General features: G+C 34.6%; 1 protein-coding gene and 1 non-coding gene across 2 annotated transcripts in view; one reads left to right on the forward strand and one right to left on the reverse strand.

Annotated features, from left to right (window-relative positions):
* The window catches only part of THEMIS (thymocyte selection associated), a 178865-nt gene that overhangs the window by 43527 nt on the left and 112662 nt on the right, over nt 1–22676 (reverse strand). The window lies entirely within an intron of this gene.
* LOC121102337 lies at nt 22539–22641 on the forward strand. The gene has a single exon (XR_005834456.1). It is a non-coding gene; the product is annotated as a U6 spliceosomal RNA (small nuclear RNA).

Consider the following 22676-nt stretch of genomic DNA (forward strand, 5'->3'; position numbering starts at 1 on the left):
AAAATTTTTAAATAAAAACAAAAACAAAAAACAAGACGAAACGAAAACGAAACAACAACAAAAAAACTACCAGCATCTACATAACATTTCTTCCAGGAACACATAATGCTCCAAAATTATATCTGGCATTAGCATTATCATTACCAATTAGACTCAGACAACACAATTTGAGGTTATAGCACATGATAGGCAATGACTCCCTAAATAAAGAAGACCTAAATATTTTTCAAATTAAATGTAATAAGGAACTGGTTAGTTTGGCTTCTCAGTCTAAGCTAGTTTTGGGTTTATACTGAGAAAACAATGGAGATGTCAATGAACAAGAATTATGAGGTTTCCAATAAAATGTTTAACATTTCATGTTTTGATTCAAAATATACATTTTTCCCATTATCCTACAGAATGCTGGAAGGAACCATAGAGTATAACAAGATAACATTTTTCAAAGTTTTTTTTTTTAACCTTTGGTATCAATGTACTGTAACTTTAAATTGTGGGTTGTGCAAACATTCTCCATAAAATAATAGCAGAAAATAAGCAATATTCTCATCTTACATGTGATACTTTAGCAATCAATACCCCAACACTAACTCATCCAAGTACAAAAAAGGATTCATGGTAGGTAACAAATGTATGTCCTTAAATAATACCCCTTTAAGAAAAAAAAAAAAAAAAAAGAAGGAAAACCCTATCATCTTTGTCTTTTTTAAAAATTAGGAATTTTATTTCAAACCTGTTCAATTTAACTTTCAAGATATCTAAATGTAAAACTATCAATATGCAAACAGGTACAGATTTGTGTGATTTCACAAGAACAATTGTACAGAGCGGCTGTCAGGTTAAAAAGGGAGCACATAAACATCTCATTAACTTGTAGATCAATGCCACAAATGCTACTATAAAATCACGGACAAATTTTACTATACCTAAGGTTATTACTAATCAATTTTACTTTTGCAGAAGCACAAAAGATGAAAACTTTGTATGACATTCTCTAACAGAATACTTCCATGACCAAATTCAATTTTATTCAAGATGGTTGTATGTCTATTGCCTCTAATGACTACTTTTGACAAGATGATAATGAAAATAAAGAGGTGAGAATGATCAACATAAAAAACATTTCAGAAAGCATTCGGGCATTTTTAAATGAAGCTTTTGGCCTTTTCTTCTGACTCCTCTGTCACTCAACTGCATCCTTTAGTATTTTTCACTAATTATTAATTATTTACTAATATGACAGCTACTTTATTTAGCTGAAGAAATAAGCTTAGAATGATAGTGTATTTTCTAGTATTTTAATATGCTAGTCGAGTTAATTTCGAAAGTGAGTTTCATCAGAGTGGTTCATTGTTTAACTCTTACGAGGGAGCAATAACGTCACTTTGAACTCCAAAATGCTCCTGCTCTGAAGCCAAATTATTTCTATCCTAACAGGAAATACTGCTACGATTAATCTTGGGGGGTTTTTTCCTGTTAAGTGGACAATATACAGTGACTTTTCAATTCCTTATTGGAATTCATTTCCTTATTGGAATGTTTCTACCAACTTGGGATTTTTGTGGCAATAATAATAATAAAATAATTTCATAAGAAAAAAAATGGTCACCACCTTACATTAGAAAGGAGAAGTAGGAGGGGGCGCCTGGGTGGCACAGTGCTTAAGTGTCTGCCTTCGGCTCAGGGAGTGATCCCGGCGTTATGGGATCGAGCCCCACATCAGGCTCCTCTGCTGGGAGCCTGCTTCTTCCTCTCCCACTCCCCCTGCTTGTGTTCCCTCTCTCGCTGGCTGTCTCTATCTCTGTCAAATAAATAAATAAAATCTTTAAAAAAAAAAAAAAAAGAAAGGAGAAGTAGGAAATCAAAATAATCTGTACTGCAAGTAAAAAAAATTTTTTTCTATTCAATAACAGAGCTTTCTAACAGAACTTTCTGGGATGATAGAAGCGTTAGATATCTGTGTTATTTACTACATTAACCACTGGCTACATGTAGCTATTGAGTACTTGGAAGGTGACTGGACTAAGGGACTATATTTTTAATTTTAGCTAATTTAAATTTAAATAGCCCCACATGGCTAGTGGCCATATGAACCACGATCTATGGTGTAATATGTTACTAGTTTCTACAATTATTGTCAGAATTATTATTATCCTATTATTACTAGTTTCTACAATATATCTTAGCCTTTGATAATATACATAAATTTATTCTTAAATCGACAAAAACGTACTAAAGATATGACAATCTCTAAAGGCACTAATATGTTTAGGTACTTTAAAGAGACATCAATTTACTCATTACATAGACTTACATGTATATACACAATGCACATATATACATACATATATGCATATATATATTAGTATCAACTGTATTAGCTTAAATTAGTTAGTTGTGATATCAAGAACCACCAATGCTTCATAGGTTACAACAATATAGGTTTGTTTCTTACTCCTGCTTTTCAGGATTAAGCTGTAACTAGGCTCTGAGACCAAGCTAAAGGAGGGGCTACTATCAAGGAATTGTCAAATTCTTGACAGAGAGAAGAGAACAATGGTGGAACCAAGTATAGGCTCTCAAAGCTTTTGTTTGGAAGTGGCATATGTCACCTATGTCAGATTTCATCAGCCAAGTCAAGACACATGGACAAGTCTGACATGAGTGGTGCTGAGAATATTATCTTCCTTCAGAAATAACCTGATAGAGAAGGATCCAATAGAGAAGGGCAGGAAATATTTTGACAATAATATAATTAATTTTCTATAGATACATATATACATACATATAGATGCAGATGTAGACACACCACAAATATGTATATGTATAATATATACTTACGCAGCTTCATTACAAGAGATTTGAATCATATACATACATATGTAACAATTTTGTATAAAACCAAAGGAATACAAGAAAAATGAAGAATTGAGAATACAAGAAAAATAAGATATAGTCAAAAAAGAGGGAGTATGTAAATATCAAATCATAGGTCCTTTACAATTGATAGAGTTGGATTGTAAAATGGATTCTGAACTTTCTAGTATACCAAAAGAGGGATACATAATAAACTCTTACATTTATATTAATCATAAGATAAAAATAAACCAATTTCCTAGAGCAACATAGCTCTTATTGGTAAAATAATTTATGGAAGCACTATATGATAATGAAAAAAATTACCTCAGATAAAAATATATATTATAAATATATTCCACTACAATAAATAAATAGCCCTAATACCTAGTAGGCATTCAGTAGATCTCTACTGAATGAAAAAAAAAAAAAAAAAAAGATAGGCATGTCAGGTTTCCTATAACAGAAACATAAAAAGTCACTTAATGTGTAAATGTTAGAGCTCAATAAAATAAAATATCTTTTAACAAAAGGCAAATATAAAAATAATTACATGACTTGAAACAAAAAGTTTAGAGTATATAGAAGAATGAATGGACAAGATCATTTATGTAAGATAGAAAGAATTATTAGATCATTTCATGGAAAAAGAAACTGGTTCTTTATTGGTTTAGTAACATCAGAATTATAATAAAAGTTTACAAGAATTTTTAATCTAAATTGTATACTTTAAAGTGGATACTTAGGTAGTTGGTGCAGTTCTATGCACGTTTTAAGGACTTATAAAATACCTAACTAACAAAAGAATTCAATGCTAGAGATGCCAAGAAGTCTCAAAAGAAATACACTAAAGGACTGAAGTCATATTAGATATTCCCTTTTAAAATATCTATGTGTTACATAACAGAAATTGGTTATATTTTCAGAATTTAGGAATTTCCTAAACTAAAAAAGGAGTTTAATATATAAATAATAAATTTATATGTTAAACTATAAATAATTATAAGTAATAAATCATAATATATTTACTTATATTTATTTATTCATAATAAGTTATAATTACAGAATTAGAGATTACTTCCTTATCTTAGTTCATTCTCTCTATATATAGCTCTGCATTATCCAATATGTAACTACTAGTTGCATGTGGCTACTGAATGCTTGAGTGCCAGTCTGAACTGAGATATAAGTATAAGATACACACATTTTTTTAAGTTAAAGAAGTTTTTAACTTAAAAAAAGGTAAATGATCTCATTAGTAATTTTATATTGATTACATATAAATCAATGAAATTAATATTTTGTAAATAAAAGGCTAAAGTATATCAATCAAATTAATTTCTTTTTTTTTTTAAAGATTTTATTTTTATTTATTTGACAGAGATAGAGACAGCCAGCGAGAGAGGGAACACAAGCAGGGGGAGTGGGAGAGGAAGAAGCAGGCTCATAGTAGAGGAGCCTGACGTGGGGCTCGATCCTGTAACGCCGGGATCACGCCCTGAGCCGAAGGCAGACGCCCAACCGCTGTGCCACCCAGGTGCCCCAATCAAATTAATTTCAATTAACTTTTTTGTTCTTTTTTTGATATGGTTACTAGGAAACTTAAAATTGCATATGTGACTAATGTTTGTGGTTTACATTCTAACACTATTGGATAGATAATTCTGAGAAGAGACATGATAGACCAATCTTATACATTCCTAAACGCTGGTTCAATTTAGATTTAATTAAGAAACAGATAAATGAGAGCACCAGTCTAGAAAGACACAGGAAAGTGTGCAACATAATCTCTATCCTAAGATTGGCTGATAGAGGCCTTAATTATTGATAACATTAACTGAGTGCTTACTAAGTACCTGATATAGTACATACCTTATCCCATTTAATACTCATAAAACTCCTATGAGATAAAGACTAAGTCAGGACCAAAGGCATTTCCTATATATTTTTCCATGGTCATTTGCCAATAATTAGTTTGTCTTTTGTATTTAGCTAAAGTCTGCAAACTTGGGGCTCTTTTATTGCAACAGCTTTCCTTTAGTTTTGAGATAGAATTAACAGTAAATAAATGTTAAAACATTAAAAAGTAAAGGTGGTTATGAAATGTATGTATGCAGAAGAAGCCTGTGATCAACAAGATTAAAATATAAAGTAAACTGATTATTAAGTAAACAGAGAGAGAGAGATCATGGCCTCATAGAGGGACTAAATTGGACTAGTCCACTGATACCTTCCCTTATCTACACCTTGACTTTTTAAGACACTATTTCCTAAAGTAATGCACTTGGTTAAATCTAGGACACGCCCCAAGGAGGGGTGTTGCACGCTGGCCTTAACTGAAGGCAGTGGCAAATCACTGGTAATCACACTGTGATTCAGTAACAGATGGTGTATTTGTCTTACTCTTTGCATTCTCTCATTCCATCTTTGAGTATCTACATTTTCTCAATTATTTAAAAGCTCCAGAAGTTGTTCCAATTCTGCTTTTCCTGAAGAGATTAGTATAAAGGTTATTGTTTGTTTTGCTCTCTCTCTTCTACATTATCACAAAATCAGACCCCCCAACTGCAGTAGGAGTTTATACTACGCTTTGTTCTGACATCTCCATTTGTATGGGCCACCACCAGGGAAACCTCATTAACTGTGAATTTTAAAGCTTCATGTAAACTACAAGTGTCTCATAAATCTAATTCTGTTATAGGAGACCCTTGCACTCTCAAGGGACACCCCCTGAGACTTTCAAGAATTCTCAAAGTCAAGAGTACTATGATAGCACATAATTTCTTCCTTAACAACTCAATAATGCAGAATGAAAAAATATATATATAAGTAGATCTCTTCAGACTCTTAACGGTTCTACAAACACAAGGGCAAAATCATGTAAAAAGCTGTTTGAGAGATAAGAATTGTTATTCTTAGGTCTCTAGGCTGCTCACCAACATTATCATCCAGTTATTTTCTGGGAAATATTTCACAAAGCAACAAAGTTTCCATCAGGTCATGAGTGTAACTATTTAGAAGATGATGAAGAGAGAACAATAAAGCCCAAGTTCACAGTTTGCCAACTAGAAAAAAATGGGTGGGGAAGCTAAGTCCCGCACACTAGCTTCAAAACATGAGATTCAATTTCAGGTGTGGTAAATTACAAATTATGACATGTTATTATGCCTAAAGATTGTTTGCAAAATAATGAAAAGAATTTTGTAACACCAAATGTAAAGGATTACTCAAGCAATTTAATTGAAATTGAATTGTATTGTGGTATATTTGAATGTTAGATGACCATTACAGCATTCCTTGGAAAAACCTGTGATTATTCTTAATCCTTATTTAAGAATCCTTATTTATGCAATCTAGAGCAAGGTTTTATTGAGTGGCTAATGTAGAAGCAAAGAGATTAAAATTCAGTACACCAAATTCAGAGCACCTGCCCACATGACTTTCAATTTGTGGGATTTTTCTGAAATCACTGTTTCATTTTCTTTTCTTTTCTTTTCTTTTTTAAAAAAGATTTGATTTATTTATTCGACAGAGATAGAGACAGCTAGCGAGAAAGGGAACACAAGCAGGGGGAGTGGGAGAGGAAGAAGCAGGCTTCCAGCAGAGGAGCCTGATGTGGGGCTTGATCCCATAACGCCAGGATCACGCCCTGAGCTGAAGGCAGACGCTTAACAACTGAGCCACCCAGGGGCCCCACTGTTTCATTTTCTCTGTCCATGAAAGTTAATATGAGAATTCTAATAAACTCGTAATCATCATCCAATGAGCCCATTACATTCTGGTTTAGCCCTTTTAATGACTGCTTATGTCTTTGTGATGCCCACCAGGAATCCCCTAAGTGAATTCCACACATTTCAATTAGCTTTTCTGTTTGATGCAATAACCAACAGATTTATTGAATGCAACATGAACCATGAATCAATATTTAGAAATCTTTGTTTTAAAAAATGTTTAATGATACTATTGGTAAAAATAGTTGGTTATTAGACACATATTTAGCCCCCTTTCTGTTCTATGTCTAGAAAAAAGAGAATTTCCTTTCTCAGGTAAGTAAAAATGTAAAATAGTTCAATAGCTCCAATATAACAATTGATGAGTTCTTTATTAATGGCTTACAATAGAACCTCCAATTGTTCAGAAATATCTCCCCCTTTCCTCTTACCATCTCTTTCTCTGAACTATAACACACAAATACACAATTCACTCTATTTAGTTCTGAGCCTAGGTATTTAATGATATTTCCATTCATGCAGATTATAAATTGGTAGAATATCATGTTTCTTTCATTTAATTAGGGAAGTACACCTGCAGAGCAAAATAAATGTTAACTAACATTATTTGTATTCCAGGGATTCGTTTTCCATCCCTTCTAACTAACTTAAATGCCATGCTGGGTTTCTGGATTCGTTAACAACTCCAGGCACATTTCCCTCCACTTGCCTCTGTCAACCCAGCAAGCTGTTCCTTCTGACTTCAAAGTGTGAATATTTTTGCTTCATCATCAGTTTTGTAGTCTAAAGAGAGAGTTGGCTTACCTAAAAAGAAACCATACTTTCCAATGAAAACAATAGAATAGGGATGCTAATTACCATTTCCTTTTAAAATATGTATGCCTTTTCCTCCAAAAAGAAGATGACAAAAGAACTTTCTTTTGTAAAAGAATAAAGGCAAAGCGTAAAAGAGATCTCCAAACAGTATTAATTATATTTTTAAAATTCAGGATATTAAGATCACAACACAATTATCAGAATTATCAGCTGAATTATTTATGTATTCAGACAATTATTCAGATCAGAAATTGAACAGTTTCAAAAATATTAAAATGTTTCTAAACAAAAGTGCCCAAGTTGCTCGTCATTTCTACAAAGTTACCTGGATATAGCTCAACACCCAATGTAAAAGTATCACTTTGTATTCATTGTATTGGCTTTGCTTTCTACTAGCAGGTTCTAATCTTTATGGCAGTCCTGGTCTTAGCTTCCTACGGCACATAACAATCTTGCTTGCTTATCACATAGCTAACCCTGAAGAATCTTTTCACCTTACACAACACAAAGTTGAGCTGAATCTAAAATGCAAATATTACAGTGTTTCAAAAACATCATCAGAAGGCAATATTCATTTCTAATTCACTTTACTGACCTTTTTTTCCTAAACGGCTTTCTGAATTTTAGTCAAATTATGGCTCTGCAGGGAGATGGAAACATTAATTATACTTGGAAGAATTATTTGATTTCTTAAAGCTATACTTCAAATAAAAGGTTTAATAAGGAAATAAACAGACTGAAATAAAAGTAACATTTTTAAGGATCCCATTAAATCGTGTAAATCATTAGAGTTAGTGCTCCTTAGCTTTCTTCACTTTGCTCTAATCGGTGATTTAAATTTCTAAGTTAGTTGTATTTATTATGAATAAATGAAAACACATGCTAATAGCTGAGGACTTATGTGCTTGGCAGTGTATGAAATGTTTTCCTACAATATCTTCTTTGATCTCCCCCAGGAACTTATAAGGTATATATCATCTCCTAATTTTACAAGTGAAGAAAGAGTGGCATAAAAGTGAAGCAACATGTTCAATGTCACTAAGCCCATACTCTCAGGCTTTGCTCTCTACTGCCAATCATGCTTATTTCCCTGGCTTAAGAAGATTTCATTTCTGCTCCATTAGATAAAGGACCTTACAAACTACCTTTATATTCCATAGCAATTACTAACCTCACACTGAAATTTGGAACTGCAAAAGTGTTTAATTATTTATGGTTCACCTAAGCATAGTTTAATTATGGCTCACCTAACCATAGTTTAAAACCAAAGATGGGATTCTTTTAAGTTGCACTTTGGATTTTTTCCCATTCTTTTTATTTCTGAATAATTATAAAATGAATATATGCATAGCCTTTACCTCACCATTTCTCCCTCCCCCCTCTCCAGGATTACTATATTCAGAATGATACGTGTGTATCATGTCACATATATGTATCAGAATACAAGAAAGAGCATATGAAAATGAGTAGTTTCATTTTGTGATTTTTTTTAATAAATGGAAAAATACCGTGCATTTTGTTCTACAATTTTCTTTTGTCACTTAATAATACATCTTGGACACTTACTTTCACTATATCTACATCTGTCTCATTATTTCAAAATGCATAGTACAGATATTTTTAGATTATATAATCATTCTGCTATTAATAGATATCTATATTGCTTCCATATGTTATTTGAAACAATGCAACAATGATTATTCTTATGAATGCACACATGGGGGGATTTTCTAAGACAGATAATGATAAGTGGAGTTGCTAGGTCAAAAAAAGTATTCATAAGGGGGGCGCCTGGGTGGCACAGCGGTTAAGCGTCTGCCTTCGGCTCAGGGCGTGATCCCAGCGTTCTGGGATCAAGCCTCACATCAGGCTTCTCCACTAGGAGCCTGCTTCTTCCTCTCCCACTCCCCCGTGTTCCCTCTCTCGCTGGCTGTCTCTCTCTGTCAAATAAATAAACAAAAATCTTTAAAAAATAAAAGTATTCATAAGGAGTAGAAGAGAAGCTATTTCCTCATCAATCTGATTAACTTTTTATCTTTCTTTTTAAATTTTTCTCTTGAAGAATTAAAACAGCTTATTTTTAAATTTGAATAATTTTTATTTTTACTGGGATTAAGAACTGCTTTCTGTATTGGTCGTTTTTATTTCTGTAAATTTTCTATTCCTATAATTTGCCCATTTTTCAAAAAGAGTGTATTCATCTGTTCATGGAGGATTTTTAAGGAAGAGTCCTTATATTTGAGCTAATAAAGTATTTTATTAAAAATTTAATTGGTTAAAGATTAAGTTCTTGGGGTCATTTTTTGGGGGAAAAATGTGGCTGTGATGGCTCATTTCTGTAGAGCCAGAATCACTCAAATATCTTCCATTCCATAGATTATACTCTTCTTTTAATAAGTATTTTTGCCAATAGATTCTAATTCCTATGGCTTTTTTTCTGGAAACAACAGTAGTATCTTTGAATTCTAATGTGATTTTGATGTTTCTACTCCCAGAGAAGTCTAAAAGTGTAAACAGTTTTGATGAATGATTTAGAGGTCCAATCTTTTTGCTTGGGTAGTTCACTAAAAGGGGAGGAAAACTCAGTCTTCAAGGAAATCTTATTCTATAAGAAGTAAAATGTGTTTATTAGACTCCTCTTGGCTCTGCCAGTCATGATCTACTTAACAGACAAATGAAGTTATACTAAATCAAATTGGTAATACTGGATAAGTTCCAGAATTCAAAGTCTGTCTTCGTATAAAGATATGCAGATTCAAACGATACACCTAAAGCCTTGAAGTTACTTGTAGCATGATTTTGAGGACAGAAAAATAATTAAGAAGTTAGAGGTAATTCCAAGATTCTGCTGATAAGAGAATAGAACTTTGGCCTAAAATGCACTTCCTTGGGGAACAAGGCAAAGAATATAGCTTGTTATAAATTAGGTCTCACATAATTAAGCTAATGTGGAAGCCTCAAGACTTAGAATGTTTCTGTCAAGGATCACTGTTTCTGATTATCACACATACTCCGGATATATTTCAGCATGACTAGTATGCCAAGTTGTATGCTAGAAATTTCCAAAAGAGGAATTTACATTTTTAGAATGTGTTTGAGCCTCTTTATCCCATTTTCCACCATTAAAAAGAAAACAGTTAAAAATACTCAGATATTTTAAAAATTCTTTATGTACTATAAAAAAATTACCTGCTTTCTCCTGATTGATAAGCAGCTACAAATTTAAACTTCCACTAAAGGATTTTAAAAGATTTTTTAATGACAACAAGAAGATTATGGATAGTTCCATCACACACATGACATCTGGTATCTTCTTCCTTGCCAAGATCTATAAATGGCTTAAACTGTCACTTAACTTTGTAAAAGGCAACCTTTTTTGAAGTTAAACACCCTAAAGAATAATAATCAACATAGCAACAACAGTAGAAGCCTCTAATATTAGTGGCTATGTAATTATATGCCAGAATAAAAGGCTTAAGATTAGCTCAAATTCAAAGTAAGAATACTATAATAGCCAATTTATTTATTTTATTCTATAAAATCTTACATGTTTATACACAGTTAGTGGCTTGTACACATGTGTTAGCTATCTACTGCTGCATAACAAATCATCTCAAAATGCAGTGGTTTAAAACAGCATTTTATTATTTCCACTGTTCTGTGAATCAAGTAGGCCCAGTTCCCTATGATATTATCTGGGTCTGCAATGTCCAAGATGGCTCACTACATGCAGAGGACTTCAGTAGAGAAAGCTAGGCTCCGCTGGGATGCTGTGATGACTGGACACCCCAGTGGTCTCTCCACCAAGATAGCATTAAGTTCCTGGTATGACTTCCCCAATGGTCTACATGATAAACAGTCACCTCTGTCTCCCAGCACCTTTCCTTCATAAACTCTTTAGATAAGACTCCTGTGAAACTTACCAAAACCTCACTCTTCTTTGGTTTAAACTGACCAATTTAATCTTAGCCTGGGAACCCCAAAGCACTCCACCCTGGGACCCTAATTAAAGCATGTGCCCCTGGTTCTCCCAGTTCTCTTTGCAGCACCTTGCCTTGACCTCCCGTGTGGTCTCTCCAGGCTTGCCATGTATTTTCTCCAAGATTTCTCTATTTCAATTTTCTTGTGGTCTTTTGTTGAACCTCAGCTCACCGTCTGACACCCTAATGTCTAACTTAACAAACGTTTATCTAATAAAAATCACGACAGGGGCCATCTTTGGAGAATAACTACCACAATTAGTCCTCCGGCCAAAGATGATGCACATCTTTTCCATTTCCAACATACACTTACCAGACTCCCTAAACCCTCAAAGTTTCATCCCATTTCAATCTCAGGATTACACTTTAAGTCCAGGATCACATGATGTAAATCAGGTTCTGGTGTAGTTGAGGTTACTTATGGGGGACCACCTCTTGATTCAAAGACAATGAAGTAAAGAAACAAGCTATGTGGCCCCCACATACCCAACATACAATGGCGAGACAGGATCAGGAGAACCACAATAGATGTTTCCACTCAAAAAGAGGAGAAATGGGAACAACATGGAGTCACTGGTCTGAAAAATTACTGAGATCTAGCAAAGCACAGTTGTCATTTCACTTTGCTCAGAAGGCAGGGGGTATGTTGCTTAGTACCAGAATACGTTCTCTGGGTGGTTCTTCTTGGCTGCTGGCCCCATGCTCTGGAGTCTTGACACTACCCTCTCAGTCATCTTCTTTTCTTAAGAAATACCTCATGGGTGCCGGGGTGGTATAGTTAGTTAATGTCTGCCTTTGGCTTAGGTCATGATCTCAGGGTCCTGGGATTGAGTCCCACATAAGGCTCTCTGCTCAGTGGGGAGGCTACGTCTCCCTCTAACTTTTCCTCTGTGCTCGCTCTCTTCCCCCCCCCTCAAAAAAATAAATAAAATCTTAAAAAAAGAAAAGAAAAATAGCTCATGTTTGCAGCTGAATAGTGTTCTCAGTCTGTTTCTGGCCAGGAAGAAGTTTGGGGCTCAAATTATTTCATGCCCCTTTGCAGTGAATGTGTCCCACCCACGGTAACAAATGATCTGCTCTCTCTTACTATAGACGAGTTTTGCCTTTCTAGATTTTATATAAATAGAATCATTTACTGTTTACTCTCTGACTTCTCTGGCTCAGCTTCATGCTTTTGAGATTGATTCATGCCTTCGTATTCCTTTTCATTGCTGAGTAATATTCCATTATATGGCTATACAACAGTGTGTTTATCTATTCATCTGTGAAAGAATATTAGGTTGTTTCTTGCTTGGAGTTACAATAAATAAAGAATATATAAATATTCCTGTACATGTCTTTGTGCGGATATATACTTTCATTCCTCCCTAGTAAGTTCCTTCAAGTAGAATGGCAAAGTCTTACAAAACATTTATATAAAACTTCTTTTAAAAATGTGTCAAATGGGGGTGCCTGGGTGGCTCAGTTGTTTGAGCATCCAGCTCTTGGGTTTGGCTCAGGTCATGATCTCAGGATTGTGGGATCGAGCCCCGCATCAGGCTCTGTGCTCAGCAGTGTGTCTGCTTGAGATTCTCTCTCTCTCCTCTCCCTTCCCCATACCCCTTCCCTCCTGCTTTTTCTTTCTCTTCTCTCTAAAATAAATAAATCTTTTTAAAAAAAACTTGCCATGTAGTTTTTTTAAAAGTTGTATCATTTAATTCCCATAAGCAGTATATAAGAGTTCCAGTTCCTCCACATGCACACCAAAAGTGGATCCTGTTAGTCTTTTTAACGTTAGCTATTTGGTAACTCATTGTGATTTAATTACTGACAAAGATGATTTTACTGTGGAGCAGTTGTTTTTTTCTTTCCCCAAACATTTATCGACCATTTTCAATGCTTTCTTTGTAAAATGGTCAAATATTTTTTTTCTTTTCTTTTTCCAATTGTATTGTCCTCTCATTGTTGAGTTGTAAGATTTTTTTTTTTTTAACATACGACAAATACAAAATTTTTTTAGATACATGTATATGATATTTTCTCTCAGACTGGGGCATTTCTTTTCATCTTTTATAGAGTATCTTGAAAAGAGAAGAAATTTTTTAATCTGATGGCATTCAACTTAACTTTTTAAAAATGGTTCATTCTTGTTGTGTCCTATTTTTAAAAAAACTTTGCCTTCCCAAATTGTAAATATTTTATCTTTGCTTCTAAAAATTATATAACTTTAGCTTTTTGATTTGGGTTTATGATTCATTTTGTTATTTTGTGTGTTTGGTGTAAAGTTAAGATGGAGGTACATTCTTTTTTCCCACTTGATATCAAGTTGTTCTGTAAATACCAGTTGTTTCAATACCTTTGATAAAAAGATTACCTATTTCCATTGAATTATGTTAGCAACTTTGTTGAAAATCAGTTAACTATTTATGTGTGTATTTATTTCTCTGCTCTTTATGCTGCATTGATCTTAGGTTTGTCCTTATTCTAGTGGCACAATGTTGTGATTACCGTGGATTTATTAATAGTATTGAAATGAAGTAACATTTGTTCCACAACTTTTTTCTCTTTTTAAAGAAATTGTCTTGGCTATTTTATGTCTTTTGTATTTGCATATAAATTTTAGTATTAGCTTGTGAATTTCTATTTTTATGAAGTCAGCTGAATTTTTATTGGGATTGGGTTAAATATATAGATCAATATATATATGTTATAAATTATCTTTTTAGAATGATACATCTTGGAAAGTTTTATATCTAGGATACTTCTCAGATCCTTTAGATCTGATCTGGTGTTATCTTTACTGTATGAAAAGATTTTTAAAATGTAATAATTAAAATATCTCATTTGAGTATTAGAGATGAAGAAAAATTGCTGAACCAATATAGGCATTTTTTTCTTGCTTATTCAAAAATTAGAGCCTTTAGAATACTAATAAATATAGCCCCAAAAAAAAGAATATCCTTAATGAAGGGGATCATTAGGAGTATTATGCTTTTTACATATGCGTGTGTATCTACATATATATTTAACATACATATTTTAACATATATATTACTTATTTATTTATTATTATTATTATTATCATTTTATAAGTAGGCTCCATGCAGCTTGGAGCCCAATGTGGGGTTTGAATTCACGACCCTGAGACCAGGACCTGAACTGAGATCAAGAATTGGATGCTTAACTGACTGAGCCACCCAGGCATCCCATTATGCTTAATATATTTATAGAACAATGGGCAAATAACTAATTATTTTTGTAATTAATTACTACTGTTAAATATTCTGAACTGGCCATTTCGATTGTACATTAAAATTATTCATGGAATTCCCATGTGCTTTCTCTGACAGGCTGGAGTTTGCTGACATTTAAGGCACTGAAAGAGCCCTTCTAATATCCACTCTCCCTTAGTAGGGGATGTCATAAGGAAGCATCTTTGTCATCAAAATTTATAACATTTTCTAAAAACATCAATAACTTTGATAATTCCAGGTATTTCATAAAATATTGTAAATTTTATATTTAGTCCCTATGGCAATCCTCTCAAAAAGAGCTATTTTATAAACCGCGTTAAAAAAAGTACAGGGGTGCCTGGGTGGCTCAGCTGGTTAAGCGTCTGCCTTTGGCTCAGGTCATGATCCCGGGGTCCAGAGATCAAGGCCACACTGGGCTCCCTGCTCAGTGCTCAGCAGAGAGCCCGCTTCTCCCTCTCCCTCTGCTCCTCCCTCTCTCTCCCCCTGCTTGTGCTCTGTCTCTTTCCCAAATAAATAAAATCTATAAAAAAAGTACATGCATAAACAGGCTTATTTTTCTGAGGTAACAAAAGGCAAAATTACCCTGTTTTACTATGGTTTTCAGCCTGCTTATCTGAACAGTTAGTATAATCATAACGTCTTCAACAGCTTGGCCATTGGTTATTGTTTCAAAAAGCTTCCGGGAATATTCAATATAATAGAATGGAAAACAGCTGCTGTGGTCTGAAGCTTTGTGGAATATAATCTATAAAACTACCTACCCAGATAAACCAATTAAAAAAAATAATAAAGTGTGACTTATGCTGTGAATATTAAACCAAAATTAAAAAAAATAATAAAAGGTAGGTTTGTTAACATCTGAACTAATGTATTTTAAATGAAGCTACTTGATCTTAACGGCAGGTGTTTATTGGGTGTTCGTTCGTTATGTGCCAGGTACTATTCTCCATGATTTTCCCAAAATAAACTTGCTTAATCCTCACAACTTTCTGAGGCATGTTATTATCTCTGTTTTATAAACGTAAGAATTGAGAAAAAAGGAAGTTAAATACTTTGCCCAAGATCAACAGTTAGGAATGATGGACTAAGGACCTCCAAAACTCCACTCATCCACAAAGCAATGAACACTGGCAAAAATCATTAGAATCAACTTTTTCAGAACTCTAGAATTAACTCGATATCTTTAACAACCTAAGAATCTTTTATTCAAAAAATGACTTAATCTTGATGAGAACAGCGAGCTTTGTGATAGCTTGACTTTCTTTCGTCCCATCCCTCCCCCCAGCTCTGTAGTAGCCTCAAAACCCAGCTGACTTGCAACCACCAAATGGGCACACTGGGTTTGGAGCTCCTTAGACAATAGGACAGAAATTCCTCAATTAAAAACATAACTACTATATGATCCAGCAATCCCAAGTCTAGATATTTATCCAAAAGAATTGAAATCAGGATTTCAAAGACATAAATGCATTCTCATATCCACTGCAGCACTATTCACAATAGCCAAGATGTGAAAACAAGCTGAATATCCATTAGCAGATGCATGGACAAAGAAAATGTGGTATATGCATACAATGGTATATGCATACAATGGAATACCGGTCAGCCTTAAAAGAGAAGAAAATTCTGCAATATGCAAAAACATAGTTGAATCTTGAGTACATGATACTAAATGAAATAAGACAGTCATAAAAAGACAAATACTGCATGATTCTACTTACTGCGGTATCTAAAATACTCAAATTCATAGAATCAAAGAGGGGAATCATGGTTGCCAGAGGCTGGAAGGAGGAGAAAATGAAATTATTAATCAATGGATATGAAGTTACAGTTAAGGAAGATGAATAAGTTCTAGGGATCTGCCATACAACATTGTATCTATATTCAATAATGCTGTATTATACACTTAATTTGTTAAGAGAATAGATCTCTTGTTAAATGTTCCTAACACGATAAAACAAATTTTTAAAAAGCCTCATTCTCAGATTACTGTCACTCTTACACCAATCTGGGAGCTCCCTGGAAAAGCTCCTCTTATAGCCTGACTCCACCCAGTCTGGAAACAGTCCCATGACTAGACATTTATTGAAAACAATCAGCAGCAATTATTTAACATTGCATCTTCCTAAAGCTGTGATACTAGTTGTGGCAATCAAAATATGAGATATGAGGTTATAAATCCCCCAACTTTCTTGTTTTATTTATCTGTGACTCTCTAGAGCACCCTTGCATGTATACACCCCCCCATAACACACCTTCTTCCTTTTCCCAGAAAGCAAAACCTTGCATATCTACTCATGCAGGTAAAAAGTCCCAGAAATCACCAATCCATGGTGTGTGCCAACATGACATTCTGCTGCCGTCACCATGTTTTTTGTATGACAATCATTTAATAGTATGTTTCAATGAAATTCAAATCTTTCACCACTGCCAAGGAAATGCTTTTACCTATCCATCTCAACAGTCCTGCAAATATGTGTGTGTGAAGAACTCCGTATTTATACACACACTATTTCTGGGATATCTTTTTTGAATGTATCATAGAGAACAAATGACATACAGAATATCCCGACAGCACAAAATGAGTGTTATTCCTCATCAGTACAAACATCAACATGACGTGAGCCTCATAAAGGGAAGACATGTGTTCAGTCTGAAGTCTAAGGGTCTGAGACAATGCTCATAAGATAAGAAGTCAGCCTGCCATAGTGTCAGGTGGATAGGTAGATGGAGGATAGATGATAGATAGATAGATAGATAGATAGATAGATAGATAGATAGATGATAGATATCCTGACAGGAAACACAGAGTTTCTAGATCAGAACACAGTTTATTATCACAGAGCATCTTAGCACCAGTGAGGCTATAAAAGGCATCACTACTAAAATCATTCTGAGGGAATGGCATTAATATAATTGGCTAATTATTTGGGGGGAAATGAGGATTTTGCACAAACAGGACTGTACCACAGACTCACAAAAGTATGACACCCAGAGATTGACTGGCACACTGTCCCATCCTCCCCTCTAGAAAGGAAGAGGTTTTTTCTGGGATATAAGCAAATATTACAGGAGAAAAGTCTCTGAATCTCTCTGAAGGAATATAACTATCTTCCAGAACATACTTGCTATTCAATCGTCCTTTAACCAAATTTGCCAGTGGTCATTTCTCAGAATGTTTAGACCATGAGGAAACATGAAAGCATTCACAGAGAACTGCCTTCCAACTATCAGATCTAGGAACTGAAGTTAAACAGTCTGGTGACCTTCTCTGATTTATTTTACAACTTTCTATTACTGAATAATGAAAAGGTAGGTAGACTAATGTAAATGTGGGAAAAAAGTAAAATGCTTTCTTCACCGTTACTGACATTTTGATTAAAGAAATCAATGATATTCATAATTATTGTCTTACTCTAAACTACCTGAACTTTTAGAATAATCACTTGCTGGCAGTAACTTGGTACTAAAATATATTTTCAGATTGTAGTTCTTATTTGAAAATAAGTGTTTTTTTTTAATATTTTTACCCCTAAATCTTTTCTTGAAAATACACAACAAAAGCAATCATGCTTCAGAGATTCTCCCTTGTTATCACTGAATAGGCAATAAATTTTTATACCTTACATATTCTGTTCAGACCAGGTTATTTTACTTAATCCTTGTTACTTTCTGCCCACTTGCCCAGAATAAGGCAAAACATTAGAAAAATAAAGCTGACTTTATTAACTTTGATATAGCAAGATATTTTCAAATAAATTTCAAAATCAAAACAAAATATCTCTAATATCTAGATCACACTTTAGAAACAAAACTTCAGTGTCCTGAGCACTATTAATGTTAATTATTTAGGACCCTCTCACAGTCATTGTCATTTTTTAAAAAATATTTTATTTATTTATTTGAGAGAGAGAGAGAGCACGTGAGCAGGGGGAGGGGCAGAGGGAGAAGCAGACTCCCCACTGAGCAGGGAGTATGACAAGGGGCTCCATCCCAGGACCCTAAGATCATGACCTGAGCTGAAGACAGACGCTTAACCAACCATCACCCAGATGCCCCCATAGGGATTCTTTTAAAGCATAAATCGTATCATGCCACATCTCTGCTCTCCCCTTTTGATGGCTTCCTATTTCAGTCCTAGAAAAAAATCAGAGTCTTTTCAGTGGCCTAGAATAACTTTCATGGTCTGCCCATCTTGAGTAACAGCTGTTTTTTGTTTCTTTTGTTTTGTTATAACGACATATTCCAACTAATTGATGGATGATTTGATAAACTGAGTATGATTGGCATGTAGCCTAGAAATAAGTCCTAGAGTTATTTAGCTTTGCAGTGAAACTGGATAAATTCTGCATGTAATCCAAATGGTTTCCCCTGGGAGATTTTTTAAGTGCTATGGAAATGTGTTCTCTTGTTCATCCCCAGAGAAAGACTTATTAAGCATCTTTTGAGGATAGTCACACACTCATACAAGACATGGTATCTGAAGTACAGACTATCCCAGGTCTAACAAAAGAGATAAGCTGTATATATCAACATTAATATTAGCAAAGTAGCAAAAGAAAAAAAAATGAAATCCTAAGGAATTCCAAGGAAACTGTAGTCAAGATTGCTTGATTACTTACCAAACTGGAAAATTCTCCTGAGTGAAGTTAGAATATCTAGAGACGTAGTTCTGCTCTGTCTCAGAGGAAGACAATGCAGAAGTAGGGCGACATGAATTTTATAAGTTCAAACAAAAAGTTGGTAGTGATGCCTATATACAATATAGGTATACTGGCATAGCACAGTCTTTGTTTACCTGGTTAGCACAAAGAACTACAGACTTAGTGCAGACCTGACTAGGCAAATGGTATACAACACCTGTCTCTCCCAACAATGTGTCAGCACCACCATTTCTGTACGAAAAGAAAAATGTTCTTGCTTCTAAACTTATGCTACTAATGAACCTAATCACAATGCCTTCCAACTAGAGGAAGTGGTTATATTTCAGATCATGAAATTTGCATACAAAACTGAGATTTAGGTGAGGTCACATTAATTCCTTTTTGATAGGGTTTTTTTAAAAATATGTGTTATTTCTTTGGATTCTGTCTTTACCTTATGATGAAAAGTGCTATTGCTATGCTTTGTCAATGATGGAAACAATAAACATGGATATAAAGCAAGGAGAAATACTATAGGAAAGTTGCTAGAGACAATCATACGCCACCCTTCCGGGAGGCATCATGGGACCATAAGGAGTGCCTGCGCTCTGCTGACTACACTGACTACAATCTAGGAACTTTGGGCAAGTCTCTTCAGCTATGAAATGGTGACAATGATACCTGTATCACAAGGTCATGTTACAGGAGCTAAGTGAGATGAAATGCACAAAGCCACTGTGTACTATTTTCATAGTTCCTAGGAAAGCCTGACTTAAAAAATGTGTATATATCTATCAATAACCCAATGTTAGAAAATTCTGAGAATCATCATTTCGGATTGTGTTTCTGGCTTTCTCCAAATGCTTCTCATTTTGAACTATTCCCTGAAAAGCCTATGTTGCCAATCAAATCTGAATTACTGCTTACCTCCACAGACCACTCTCTTGAGACTGATTACCTTTTAACTATGATTTGAGATTTAGTTTTCATAATAGGAAATAACAGTTTTGCAGAGTGGCCTGGCAGGACTTTATAGAACAGCTTCAGTCAGGCTGACATGTGCTTTTATTAACCATATTTCCTGTAGCTGCACAGACAATGAGAAATCCACTTCTGTGAGCAGAACCAATTATAACGGAACAGGTACACTTTCTCTCCGGCCTGGTCATGATGTCAAATGTTTGATTAGAAAGATCTTGTGCTTTTAGCAAAATGGTGAATTTCTTTCCATTTGCAAGAACAAGTTGTGTCTGCCTTTCATTTCATAGTCTCTTAGTATCTTAATTCTGGTCTCTCAGTGTCAAATAGAGTCGCAAATGCAACGCCCTTGAGATGGGGGAAACAATATTGTTATATGTGTTTCAAAACAGATTGAGCTAGCTTCGGGCAAATAAGTAGCACCAATTTACAGAATCAGACGCATTGTGTGATCTAAGAGAAAACAGGGAACAAGGTACACATGGAGACTATGTCCCAGTGGAGGCAACATGGGGATGGACCTGGGAACCCTGGAAAGGAATTTCAATAAGAGTATCAAATACAGGGAAACATTAGGATGAAACAGATAAAAAGGTGAACGGAAATGTTGCATTGCGCGTATATAATACGGTGATACGACCACAACAAATCAGGTTTTAGAAGTGCAGGACTGAAATAGGGAAGGGTAATTCTAAAAAGAGGCAGTTCCTGGGAAAATGGGAACCAAGTACGCACTAAATGTAGGATTATAAAGACAAAGCAGGGCCCATGAAATCAAGCATTTCAGACAAAGGCCTCTCTTCAGCTGCCAAAAAGAGAAACTTATCAGCAATGTCAAGGATGACCACCATCCCCCCAAAATACCATAAGCTCATTTTTGGACTTCCTATTTCTTCTCTTAAGAATTCTTCAGCTATAGCAAAGTAATCTATTGATATTTCAAGGATCACAAATGAAGATTTTTCAGTTGCTTTTAACTCTTTACTGACCAGAGTACAGATACAGAATCATAGATTGGTAGAATATTTAAGCTAAAAAAAATAATATCCATCATTTACTCTAACTTTTTATAGCCAAGAATGAAGAATGCTAAGATCATCCCATATCACATGGCGAACTAGTAACACAGCCAGGATAAGAATCACATTCTCCTGATTTCCAGACAGTAATTTTTTCCACTACAGCTATCTAAAATTAAATTTTCAATATTTTCAAAAGAGAATTGCGCTTATATAAGGTCCAAGAGAAGAAACTTCTGTTAATAAGAGAATCTAGGTAGGAATAAGCTAAATTTAAAAGGTCAGCAGCAGGGTTATAAAATGAAGATTCTTTATTGAAAGTAGGAGAAAAATGCAACCCAGAAAGAAATACCTTTTGCTTTGCACTCTAATATATATCTCCCACTGACCATTTTTTGTTACCCCCATCGTTACCCTGTTGGCCCAGGGCGGCATCATGTATAGCAATGTCCCCCTACTTGGTTTCCCTGTTTCTGTCCTTGCTCCCCTATTAATAGCAGCACAGAAGTCAGAATGAGTCCTTTAAAATATAATTGTCATTCCCCGACCCAATCCTCTAATTGCTTCTTGTCTCAAAAAAGTTAAGCCAAAATTATTACAATGACCTACAAAGACCTATACAATTTGCCTCTCCCATTTTGTCTCTGAACTCGTCCCCTTTTGTCTCCTTCTTCACTATATTCCAGCCATCCTGCCCATCCAGCTGATAATTTTGAATACATTAGGCACCCCCTGCCTCAGGGTTTTTTTCTTCTTTCTTCTGCCAGGAACACCTACCGTACCCTCTGTCTGCAGAGCTCATCTTATCCATTCAAGTCTTTGGACAAGTGTCCTGTTCCCAGTAAGACACACCATGACCACCCTATTTAAAATTATTCTATTAGCCTTGCACTCTTAATCCTACTTATCTTGCTCTATTCTTTTTTCATAACACTTATCATGCACTGCTACTCTATATTATTTACTCCCACTAGAATGTAACATTACATAGAGTATCAAGCCATTTACCAAGATGTTTTGTTATTGATGTATGCAACATCTAAAACAGTACCTAAAATATAATAATCAGGAAATATCTGTTGAACAACAGACTTGAGTACAAGCAGATGATCCCCACGTTAAAAACCATAATCTCTGGTTTTACTCAAATGAAAATACTAAGTTCTACACTGGGAGAGTACCACACAACTGAGTGTTCCTGACTCTGAAGGAAGAGGTCTAATATGAAGAAATGGTAATTTGAAGAAATGTCAGAAGTACATTAGAGATTGTTATAAAGACAGTGCTCACTTCAGCAGCACATATACTAAAATTGGAACCATACAGATGTGAGCATGGCCCCCCACAAGGATGACATGCAAATTTGTGAAGTGTTCCATATTTTTTTTTAATTGTTATAAAGATATATAGGACTTTAATT

The sequence above is a fragment of the Ursus maritimus genome, unplaced genomic scaffold (genome assembly GCF_017311325.1).
Source record: "Ursus maritimus isolate PB19 unplaced genomic scaffold, ASM1731132v1 scaffold_13, whole genome shotgun sequence".
Taxonomy (NCBI): Eukaryota; Metazoa; Chordata; class Mammalia; order Carnivora; family Ursidae; genus Ursus; species Ursus maritimus.